At 37.6% G+C, this 11,390-nt stretch overlaps 1 long non-coding RNA gene across 4 annotated transcripts in view; it reads left to right on the top strand.

The window, feature by feature from the left end:
- Positions 1–7,545, top strand: part of LOC118645823 — a 33,914-nt gene extending 26,369 nt beyond the window's left edge. The window contains exons 2-6 of one of the 4 annotated variants that reach the window (XR_004963437.1): positions 3,833–3,979; positions 6,704–6,792; positions 6,965–7,053; positions 7,226–7,314; positions 7,487–7,545. This is a non-coding gene — a long non-coding RNA (uncharacterized LOC118645823). The other 3 variants (XR_004963435.1, XR_004963436.1, XR_004963438.1) reach the window with 3 other exon arrangements.
- Positions 7,546–11,390: the final 3,845 nt, after the last annotated feature.

Here is an 11,390-nt window from a genome sequence, read left to right as displayed (position 1 = left end):
ACAGATTCAATGGTCCGACGAGACTTTCTTTCTCGATCGAAAGGTGAAAAAAAGCGCGAAGAACGCGCGAAACGAACGCCATAGCACCTAGGCCTCCCGCTAATATGGCGCGACTGAAGTGGCGGAAAATTTTTGGCGGTGAGAAGAGGGGAAAGGGGGTACGCGCGCCAACGATGCCTCGAGAGGAAAGAGCGCGCGGGCCCTTCCTGGAAAACACTCGCCGCGCGACATAAATGATTCGGTACTGCGTGCGGAATAAAGGAGTTTCGAAATTCATAGTATGCAACGGCAATTAGCACGGAAATTTTGTCTGGACGAGTCGGCCATCACTCACACGTAATACGTAACATGTTTCGACGCACTGGATTGGGCGACCGTAATCGACCTAATCGACTACGTGATTGGTCGAAAGTTTACTGTTGCGTATGAGTAATGGCAGACTCCTCGAGATAAAATTTTCGTAACGTGTCAATCGTCGCCGTTGCGTACAGCGAATTTCGGAAGTCTCCATTCTGCACGCAGTATACCGAATCGTTTATGTCGCGTGGCGAGTGTTTTCTAGGATTTCTAGGAAGGGCCCGCGCGCTCTTTCCTCTCGAGGCATCGTTGGCGCGCGTACCCCCTTTCCCCCCTCCCTCCTCGTCGCCCAAAATTTTCCGCCACTTCAGTCGCGTCGTATTAGCGGGAGGCCTAGGTGTGCTATGGCGCTCGCTCCGCGATCTTCGCGCCTTTTTCCACCTTTCGATCGAGAAAGAAAATTTCGTCGAACCGTCGAATCTGTGGCGACGAGCGGGACGATCCGGTCGATCGTGATTAGCGCGTCTCTCGTCGTTGAGATAACGTATCGATCGCGTTGTTGCATGTGTACGTACGTTTGATGAATCTCGGAAGCGTCGGTTTCGCGGGGCGCGAGTGAATCAACGTATTATGGCGAGGTGATCGCGGTACGCGAGTGCTAACGCAATTCGGAACGTCTCGTCCTCGTCGTCGTCGTCGTCGTCGTCGTGGTCGTTCTCGTCGTCGTCGTCCTCGTCGTCGTCGTCGTCTTCGTCGTCGTCGTCGTTGTCGTCGTCGTCTTCGTCGTCGTCGTCATCGTCGTGGTCGTCGTCTTCGTCCTCGTCGTGGTCGTCCTCGTCGTCTTCGTCGTGGTCGTCGTCCTCGTCGTCGTCTTCGTCGTCGTCGTCGTGATCGTTGTCCTCATCGTCGTCCTGGTCCTTGTCCTGTTTCGACGCATTTAATTGGACAATCGTAATCGTAACCGACCGAATCGACTACGTGATTGGTCGAAACTTTACTGTTATGCCTGTTCTACAATGAGTTATAAGTCGTGAGAAATCTAGCCAATCATAGTTGATTGTAGAGAAGAAAATCGAACACGATTGGTTAAATTTCTTACGATCAACGACTTACGATTCATTGTAAAACAGGCATTACATCTAATAAGAACGTATGAGTAATGGCCGACTCGTCGAGACAAAATTTTCGTAACGTGTTAATCGTCGTCGTTGCATACAGCGAATTTCGAAAGTCCTCCATTCCGCATGCAGTACCGAATTGTTTATATCGCGCGGTCAGTGTTTTCTAGGATTTCTAGGAAGGGCCCGCGAGCTCTTTCCCCTCGAGGCATCGTTGGCGCGCGTACCCCCTTCCCCCCTCTCCTCCCGCCCAAAATTTTCCGCCAACTTCAGTCGCGTCGTATTAGCGGGAGGCTTAGGTACTATGGCGCTCGCTCCGCGTTCTTCGCGCCTTTTTCCACCTTTCGATCGAGAAAGAAAGTCTCGTCGGACCGTCGAATCTGTGGCGACGAGCGGGACAATCCCGTCGATCGCGATTAGCACGTCTCTCGTCGTTGAGATAACGTTTCGATCGCGTCGTTGCGTGTGTACGTACGTTTGGCGAATCTCGAAAGCGTCGGTTTCGCGGGGCGCGAGTGACTCAGCGAATTGTGGCGATCGAGGTGATGGCGGTGTGCGAGTGCTTACATAATCCGAAACGTCTCGTCCTCGTCGTTGTCCTCGTCGTCGTCGTCGTCTGGGACGAAGGAGCAAGAAGAGGAGGCGAAAGGGGACGGATTGGTGGCCCTAAGCGAGAGAATGTGAATTTTCATCGATATGTTCGCGTTGTGCAAAGCATAGATTTGCTGCATTCTATGGTGTGATAAATCAATCAATTCGACGTCGATTACAAATGTCGAGAAACGTTCTCGTTAATCGTGATGGTATGGATTCATCAAGGTATTTTTACATATATTTACACTAATTATATTTTACACTAATATATCTCTCAATGTAGATTAACTGTTATTTCGGTTTGAGAGAGACATTGTTTCGAAGCGTCAAAAATATTCCTGATTTTACGTTTTTTTTTTTTTTTTGCGAAAACTACTCGAGCAGAATTTTAATCATATCTTACGCCTACGCTAAAAAAATTATTATCAAATAAACATATCTATTTTAGTATCATTTATCGTTTAAAGATTTTGTAAATTTGTGAAGAAATTATATTTTGTACTTGCTAAGATTTATTTATACATAGAAAACGATAGTAAAATAAATACGTTACTTGATGTAACGAATTAATGTTTTCCAGTATACATATGTTGGTCTGTGTTTTACACAAAATTTTCAAGTAGAAATATTAAAAACAGCGCCGGCACAACTGTTGATGCCAAGCTCATCCGTATAGCAATAACAATTTACAATAAGTAGAAATTTCTACTTACATTTGCAGAAATGGAACATAAATATTTCACCTACTCCAATTTCGATATTGCGTTTGCACGCAAAATTTACTAACGATGCGTTAAAAAAAATACAAGATATGCTAAGCGCGAGTGACCTAACCTCGAACTCGCCCTAATACGATGTGACTGTGATAATTTGATACAGATAATTTGAAAAAAAAAAAGTAAGGAAAGTGTACGAGTTGCCTCTCGAAGTGCGGTCGTTTCAGAAAAACCGAGCCCCCCCCCAAAAAGAACATAAATAACCTAACCTAACCTAAACGATGTAAACAGCATTCGGTTTCTCATCGTGAAACACAAAACAACAGATGAGAATGGATAACACGTTGCTTTTATTTTTTTATAATAACGAACGAATTTGATAATCACATCACGATTTTTTGTAATAGTAACGCGACAAGTTACTCGTCAAAAGTGTTTGTTCCGACTCTGGCCTTACCATTACCGTTACAAAAAAAAATTGTAACGCCGTTACCAAATTGTTATTATAAAAAAAAACAGCGATAACGGCATTACTAGCTATAAATAGATATCGTTTTTCGACGTGGTCGAGGAATACGTTGGGGTAGGAACGCGTAACGCGACGCTAATTTCAGAATGCGCCGATACGCCTCTCTCTCTCTCTCTCTCTCTCTCTCTCTCTCTCTCTCTCTCTCTCTCTCTCTCTCTCTCTCTCTCGCTCTTTTGCTCTCTCGCTCTCTCTCGCGCGCGCGTGAGATCGTAACGCGAAATTCATACGCGGGGTGTTTTAACATTATGCAAAAATGAGTTAATCCGCTTTGAATACATTAAAACGTTATTTCGATCCAAGCTGCATACATATATATAACTTATTTTTCGAAATTTCGCGAGTTTACTCGTTTTCACATAATATATACCCGCTCGTATTCGATGAAGCTGGCGCGCTCGCAACGAGGACGTTTGACGAGCGCGCGTCTCCCCTCCCTCTCCTCCCTGTCCCCCTCGCCGACTTTTGAAATTTTTAACGACTGTATTCAGTCCTATCGCGTGGCGCGCGGGCTCGAATTGCGGTCACTTCGCGCTTCCTGCGTGCCTCTTACCCGCCGAATGCGAATCTCGCGTGCGTAGTGCGAGTGTCGGGGAGTGCCGAATCGAGAAACGGACAATCGTTTCGAGGACACGAATGGTGTGATCGCGATTAACGCGGTCTTCCGACGTTCCAAGACGGCGAGGTGACATCTGTCCATTCACTTATTGCATATGCCGGCCTTTCAGGTATATGAAACTTAACCTTCTCATGGTGGAAAGAAAGTAAGGTGTGCTCGTACCGGAGAACACGTCTCATATAGTTTTGCGCATTGTATCGGCCGTCTCCATTGTCAATTAATAATTTGTTAAATAATGTGTCAGTTAATAATATCTCGTCACGGGGCAGAGTGACGCTGTCAGATTCTTTTTTTACTCGTATAAAAATACACCCAATTAACATAATTTCATTGGAGCTAATGGACCAAAATTGAGTGCTCCTAATTGAATTTGTTATTACAATAAGGACGCCATTGAAACAGAATCTCGTTAGATATTCAGAGATACATACAATAACATACAATACCTTACTTTCTTTCCACATTTTACTTTCTGAAATCCTTTATAATATATGTTGCTTTTAACGCTTGTCTACACATTTGATTATTAGTTCTGGTTCGATCATTAGGTCATGTTCGGGGGTGGGGGGAACTGAGGCCTTGTCATAGGTCATGTTCGAACACACACTTATTCTCTAGATGTCAAATTTTTTGAGGGACTGAATGGAGACTGTTGTGTATTCTTCCCGTGTTCGTAGCATTTCAAAGAAAATTAATGCGATAGATTACTCGTCGATACGTGTAGAGTTGTAGACGGACGGAGCGAGTTTGTACGATCGCGTCTTTTTATCTGTTGAAAATAAATTTTACGTACAAATGAGTGTTCGAAATGCTAGTTTAGAGACGGCTGATCTCGTTACTTTGGTTTTTATGAAAAGGGCGCGCTTCGAAACGATGTCTTTCCCTTCCGTATATTTTTCTTTTTTTCATACATACCGTGGTCGTACCATAAATCTTGTTCTTTGTCGCTGCACTAAAACTTTCTTTTTTGCTTTTATTAAACCTCAAATATATTAATTTTATTTTAAGTACAAGTATACGCTATAGTTAATAATAATCTTATTCTTTCATATTATTGTACATTGATATTATTATCAATGTACAAGAATATTGAAGAATAAGATGTGAAATCAACGACTATGAATGAAATTATAAAAAATACATGCAATTAGTAAAGCATCAGTAATTTGCTGCTATCACGTTTATCCAATAATGTTCAGCTGAGAACAGACCTATTGTTAACACAGGTCCAAAGCTATATGTGTCCAACACAGCAAAATATATCACAATATCTTGAAAATATTTTTATATCAGAATATCTGTTGCATAGCATACTGTCAAGATATTTTAAAAATATTTCTGAGGTATCTCCAAGTTACTAAAAAGTCATAATAATTTTATCTCAGATGTGATATTTGACTTTTATGTTAAATCTTATCTTTAATTTTTATATTTAATGCAGTATGAAGCTTATCTTAAGATGTTGTTTAAATTATTTTATTAATTACAAAATATGTTTCAAAATAAACGTGGAATAAATTTAAGTAAAATAAAAAGTTTAACTGTTAATATTGACTATATTAAATGCAAATGTTACAAAAATATCTCTTTTACAGACAATACATAATCTCGAGTAATGATATTCTGCAGAATTTTATGAATACCTGACAATAAGATATCTTAAAATAGATTTAAAATTGTAAGCACAAAGATATCTGATTATATTTTGCTGTATGGGTCACTATATCGTTTTAGAAAAATAAAAAGTAAATCTGAAAAGGAGGATGTTTAAAATATATGAGAATTTAAAAAAGAATGCTCAAAATATACATATGTGATTGTGATTTCCCCTCGGACAGCGATCAAAATTAGCTAAATCATAGTTCCGTACCTGCAGTTCAATTTTATCAATGAATACTTTCCTTTATCTAGCGCAAGAAAATTTACAGTATTCCATTTTAATGCTTATCTTAAATATCCTGTAAATAACGCATTTTCGTGGAAAATGTTTCAGACAAAAGTTTGAGGGGAAAGTAAGGTGGCGAGATCAGTTTTAAGTACGATCAGTTTTAAGTACACTGAGAAAAAAATATTGTTGATTTGATAAAAAAATTTCCAACTAAATTAAAACTTTCTCAGTTTAAAAATTTATGCATTTAACTTAAATGCACAAATTTTAATTTAAATATTTATATAGTTAATTGAAATATATAAATACTTGAATGGATAAAATTTAATTTAGTTGGAAAATTTAGTCAAATTAACTTTTTTTTTCTCAGTGTAGCATTGTTAACGTCATGGTGAAATTATTTTAACTTTTTTACTTTTTTAAAGTAACTTGTTACTAAATTTTTAATAAATTTCTTTACTACTATCATTGCAAAAATAGATGGAAAATAGTTTTGGATGCTGTGCATATATATTAATTGCAATTTTATTTCTAGAATATGATTCGCAAGTATTACGTAGTAATTGAATCACCTGAATTTCTAGTAAATTTGACGTTCATAATGACATATATTACCCAAATATAATCAAAAACTTTGCGAAAAATAAGCATTTATAATGTAACTTTGAGACTCTATATTTCGCTTCGGATGCTTCGAACAAAGATGTGCTTAGGAGCAAATTTAGTGTACTCTCACAGAAGTACTATCTTTTAGAATAGATTTCAATTGTATTCGCTTGAGGACCATTTTGCGCATTCTTTTTTATGATTCTGTTTCTACATGTTTCCAACCCAGTTTGTGACAGTTAGAAATCTACGTATTACGAAATTTTTTTTACCTGAATATACTTGAGAGTGCCACCTTTGCATGAAACTAATTTTCTTGATTGTTTCTTGGTTACATAGGTTACATATACAGCGGATTAAAAACGGAAAGGAGCCAAACAGAAAATAGAAACGGAAAAGACAAGTATGAAATGCCGCTGCATAAACTGGTGAGTCAATTTGAGAACTTTATATTTTTGTGACTGTCGATTTTCGACGACTTACCACTACTACAAAACATTCCGTCAAAATAACGTATTACGAAATTTTTTTACCTGAATATACTTGAGAGTGCCACCTTTGCATGAAACTAATTTTCTCGATTGTTTCTTGGTTACATAGGTTACATATACAGCGGATTAAAAACGGAAAGGAGCCAAACAGAAAATAGAAACGGAAAAGACAAGTATGAAATGCCGCTGCATAAACCGGTGAGTCAATTTGAGAACTTTATATTTTTGTGACTGTCGATTTTCGACGACTTGCCACTACTACAAAACATTCCGTCAAAATAACATATTACGAAATTTTTTTATCTGAATATACTTGAGAGTGCCACCTTTACATGAAACTAATTTTCTCGGTTGTTTCTTGGTTACATAGGTTACATATACAGCGGATTAAAAACGGAAAGGAGCCAAACAGAAAATAGAAACGGAAAAGACAAGTATGAAATGCCGCTGCATAAACCGGTGAGTCAATTTGAGAACTTTATATTTTTGTGACTGTCGATTTTCGACGACTTGCCGCTACTACAAAACATTCAGTCAAAATAACGTATTACGAAATTTTTTTACCTGAATATACTTGAGAGTGCCACCTTTGCATGAAACTAATTTTCTCGGTTGTTTCTTGGTTACATAGGTTACATATACAGCGGATTAAAAACGAAAAGGAGCCAAACAGAAAATAGAAACGGAAAAGACAAGTATGAAATGCCGCTGCATAAACCGGTGAGTCAATTTGAGAACTTTACATTTTTGTGACTGTCGATTTTCGACGACTTGCCACTACTACAAAACATTCCGTCAAAATAATCGCATTTTGGCAGATACATTTTTCCTACCGTTTATTACAAAAAGAAACGTTTCGTTTATTTTGGAGCAATCAATTGCGGAACATAAACGTGTCTAAAGGATAAAAAAATTGAAAACAAAAAGATATTCCAAGTCAAACTTTTTACGTTTAAACAATTATGCTTTCATGAAAAATTTCATTAAGTTATAGATTCAATAACATTATATATAATATTTTATGTATGTTGTAACAATTTTTGTAAAATATTAACATAATATTACATACAATTTTATTAATTATAAATCTTAATGATATATAATTGCGAGTGTTACAACTTCTATTATTGTTGGAGATGCTAATTCCTTCGTCCTTCGGTAGGAATTTTCTATTTCAGTCTTTGAAGTCCAAACCGCTCGAATAAAAATTCAAATCGAAAGTGCAGTTACGGCTTTATAGCGTCGAGCAACGTCGACGACAGATAATTCTCGATAATCTAGCAATTACTATTTTCACGTCCGTTCCCTTCCTGTCTCCCTTCGTCGTCCTCCGCCCAGCTCCCTCTTTGCGATGTATTGCTACTTTGATCTTCACCCCTTCTTCTCCATTTACTCCATCTCGTCTTCGTTTTTCTCCGGTTCGCGATGCCAACGACGCGGCGGCGCGGCGCCGACGGATCGTCGAATAAATTTTTTATCACCCGCTCGTCGACGAGGGCCGGCTCTCTAACTCTTTGTATCTCCCCCCTTTTCCCCTTCCTCAGCCCTGTCTGCCTTCGCGGGGTCATTTTCGAACGCGTTAAACTCCCCCGCGGGATCATCGGTATTACGGTCGACGCATCGAGATTCGTCGATTCTCCTCTTGGTGGTCGCTTTTCGATGTGTAACTGGCATTTACATCGCGCCAGGCGCGTAGGTAAAACCGCCTCTCGTTCTCATTTTTGTCGGGGGATAAAAATGCGCGCGTTCTTTGCACTTTCCTCCTCGACAGTGAAAATGAATAATCGTGTTTGTGTTCTCGGCCACGTTACATTATGTATCGTTAATCGTACACCACTGACCAAAGGATTTCTCCACAAAGAGATATTAAAACACTGCATGCTAATTAACGTGCGGATTAATTACTTAATTAAACACTATGAGAATGCATTATTCGCTATGAATACCATTGCTCTCCTTTTTTTATATTTAAACTTTACTTTTTTAATATTGCGACGTTTATATCACTATAGTTATATATGTGATATATTGATTTTAAATTATAAATAATTATAAATTAAAAAATTATTTTTGATAAATTAAATTTCGAAAATGTGAATAGAAAATAGAAAAACTTTAGAATTAATTTTGATAATAGTTGCGATTTCTGACAATACTTTGCCGTTCCAAATGTATTCTTATTTAATTATTAAATAATATTGAAAATGTCAGAATAATTATTGTAACAAGAATCTCGAATTAACCTGTGTTTATTTAATGATACACTGATGCTTAAATGTCGTCATCAATGCTTTCGGATGATCAGTGAAGTCGTGCATCGACAATTTCCTTAAGTTTATCTGAGGCCGAGGTTCGCACGCTCTTCGGGCGCGATAATCTCTGAAAATTGGCAAGATGCAAGCCTGCATTCCTCCGTGGAAAAATCAAGCTCGCCGAGCCGTGTATATACACAGTGTATGCGATAAGTTACGCCTTTTCTTCTCTTTAGCATCTTTTCTTTCAGTCATCATTCTGTTTTAGCAATCAAAGCTCTTATACAATCGTTACTATAAAATTAACTAAACTTGAGATTTTGTTACTTAATTATACAAATCTTTTGTAGCTTTTAATATCAGAAGTTAACATTTTTGAAAACCAAGCTTTGAGCTCACGTAGAAGAAGGCCTCTAATATTGACACAGAGGCTTTCTAAAACGGCACCCCTTTGTTTCTTCGAAAACTAAACACATCTTCACTTTATCGTTTCCGTAGAGAAACTATTGGAGTTACAGGAACTAAACCAATCGTTATTCTTTAAATTGACTCTTATTATCTATGAAAAGTACGTAATTTCTGGGACACCGTGTATACACGTGACGTACAAGCCGCCGATGTGTACGTACAACGGAGACTGCCAAAGTCGTTCTGCAGGCAGATATTTACAGAGGCGAGCAAATAGTTCCCGATCTCCCCATGCTTTTCTCGTGACTACTGTTTTCAGTTCGTGGTCGACTTCGATCGACCTTTGATCGATCGTGAATGCACGTTTAATCGAGCGTGCACAGAGTCACGCGAGAATGCACGCTCTCCTCTCTTTCTTTTTTCTATTCCCTCCCTCCCTCTCTCTCTCTCTCTCTCTCTCTCTCTCTCTCTCTCTCTCTCTCTCTCTCTTTCTCTTTCTGTTTATTTGCAGGACATTTTTTATTATCTTTAAGAAATTTTTATTTATTCTCGCTTAACGCATTGCGAAAACAAACAGTAAAGTTTAACATCTCTCTCTTGTTCTCTGACTGCGTATTATAATTTAAAATTTCTTTTGTTTTTTAGATAAAATCTCGATAAATTTTAGGTCGCTGTTAAAGTATTCCTATATTTAAAATTCGATCAATCGTATTAGTCTTATTGAATTCAATTTTATTATAATGCAAAATTACATATTCAACAAATTTATTTCAAGAATTGTATCATTTTGTAAAATTGAAATAACTGAATTAAAGAATATCATTAATTATTTTACCGTATATATTTTTACAAACGTGATGTATGTCCGTCTAAGAAACGTGATGCATATCTTCACAATAATTTAATATTGCTTCATATAATAATTTAATACAATGCATTATTTAAAATTGAGAGATTCTCGTGTTTAAAATTCAGACAGTTATATTAGCTGTCTTATTGCATTTAACTTATAATACAAAATCATACGTTCTTAAGTCAACAAACGTATTTTAAGTACTGTGTCATTTTCTATATTTAAAATTAAATAAATTAAAAAATCATTTACTTTAACGTACCAACATATTTTTATAAATGTCCGTGCAAGAAGTTTAGAAAGTGGCGCGTCTTCATTATAATAATTTAATACAATGTATTATTTAAAGTTTAGAGATTCTCTAAACTTTAGAGATTCGTGTTTGAAGAGTTTATACCGAATCGCCCGAGGCGAAACGATCAGACTGCGTTTAAGTCTGCAGGTCTGCAAGTTAGAGACGATCGCTATGCAAGCAGCGGGTCCACCTGACGATAGGGGTCCGGTTTAAAGACGAAACTCTCGGAGTTGCGTTTGAATAGCTAATGTTGCGTGCGCGATTCCACGCGGCGCACAGCGACGTGCGTTCTCGTAGAAAATGTATGCATTTGTACATCTCGTCCATTTCACGGTACACGAGCTATTCATACAGAGAGAAAGCACTTTTGCTTCGTTTCGTGAAAACATCGTACAGGAATTAGGTTCTTTTGTAAATGTGTGACCTTGGAACTGGAAATTAACACTGCATACAAAGACTGGCCCACCAACAGTTATTTACTTTTTTATACTTTATATTACTATCTCTTTTTTGTACAGTTTTTTTTACAATTTTACCAAAAAAATAAAAAATTATGCATTAACATATGAAACTTTCAGGACTATACACAACCCTAAAAAAAACTTTCTCTTCAAAGCTGCATAAAAAATATTTTGGTTGTATTAGACGGATTATTTTGTAGTATGTAGTAATGTTTCAAAGAAAATTTATTTTGATAACACAACGTCTGCTTTTTAAATTATTTTAT

The sequence above is a fragment of the Monomorium pharaonis genome, chromosome 5 (genome assembly GCF_013373865.1).
Source record: "Monomorium pharaonis isolate MP-MQ-018 chromosome 5, ASM1337386v2, whole genome shotgun sequence".
In the NCBI taxonomy this organism is placed as follows: Eukaryota; Metazoa; Arthropoda; class Insecta; order Hymenoptera; family Formicidae; genus Monomorium; species Monomorium pharaonis.
This window is presented reverse-complemented; position numbering and strand designations above follow the sequence as displayed.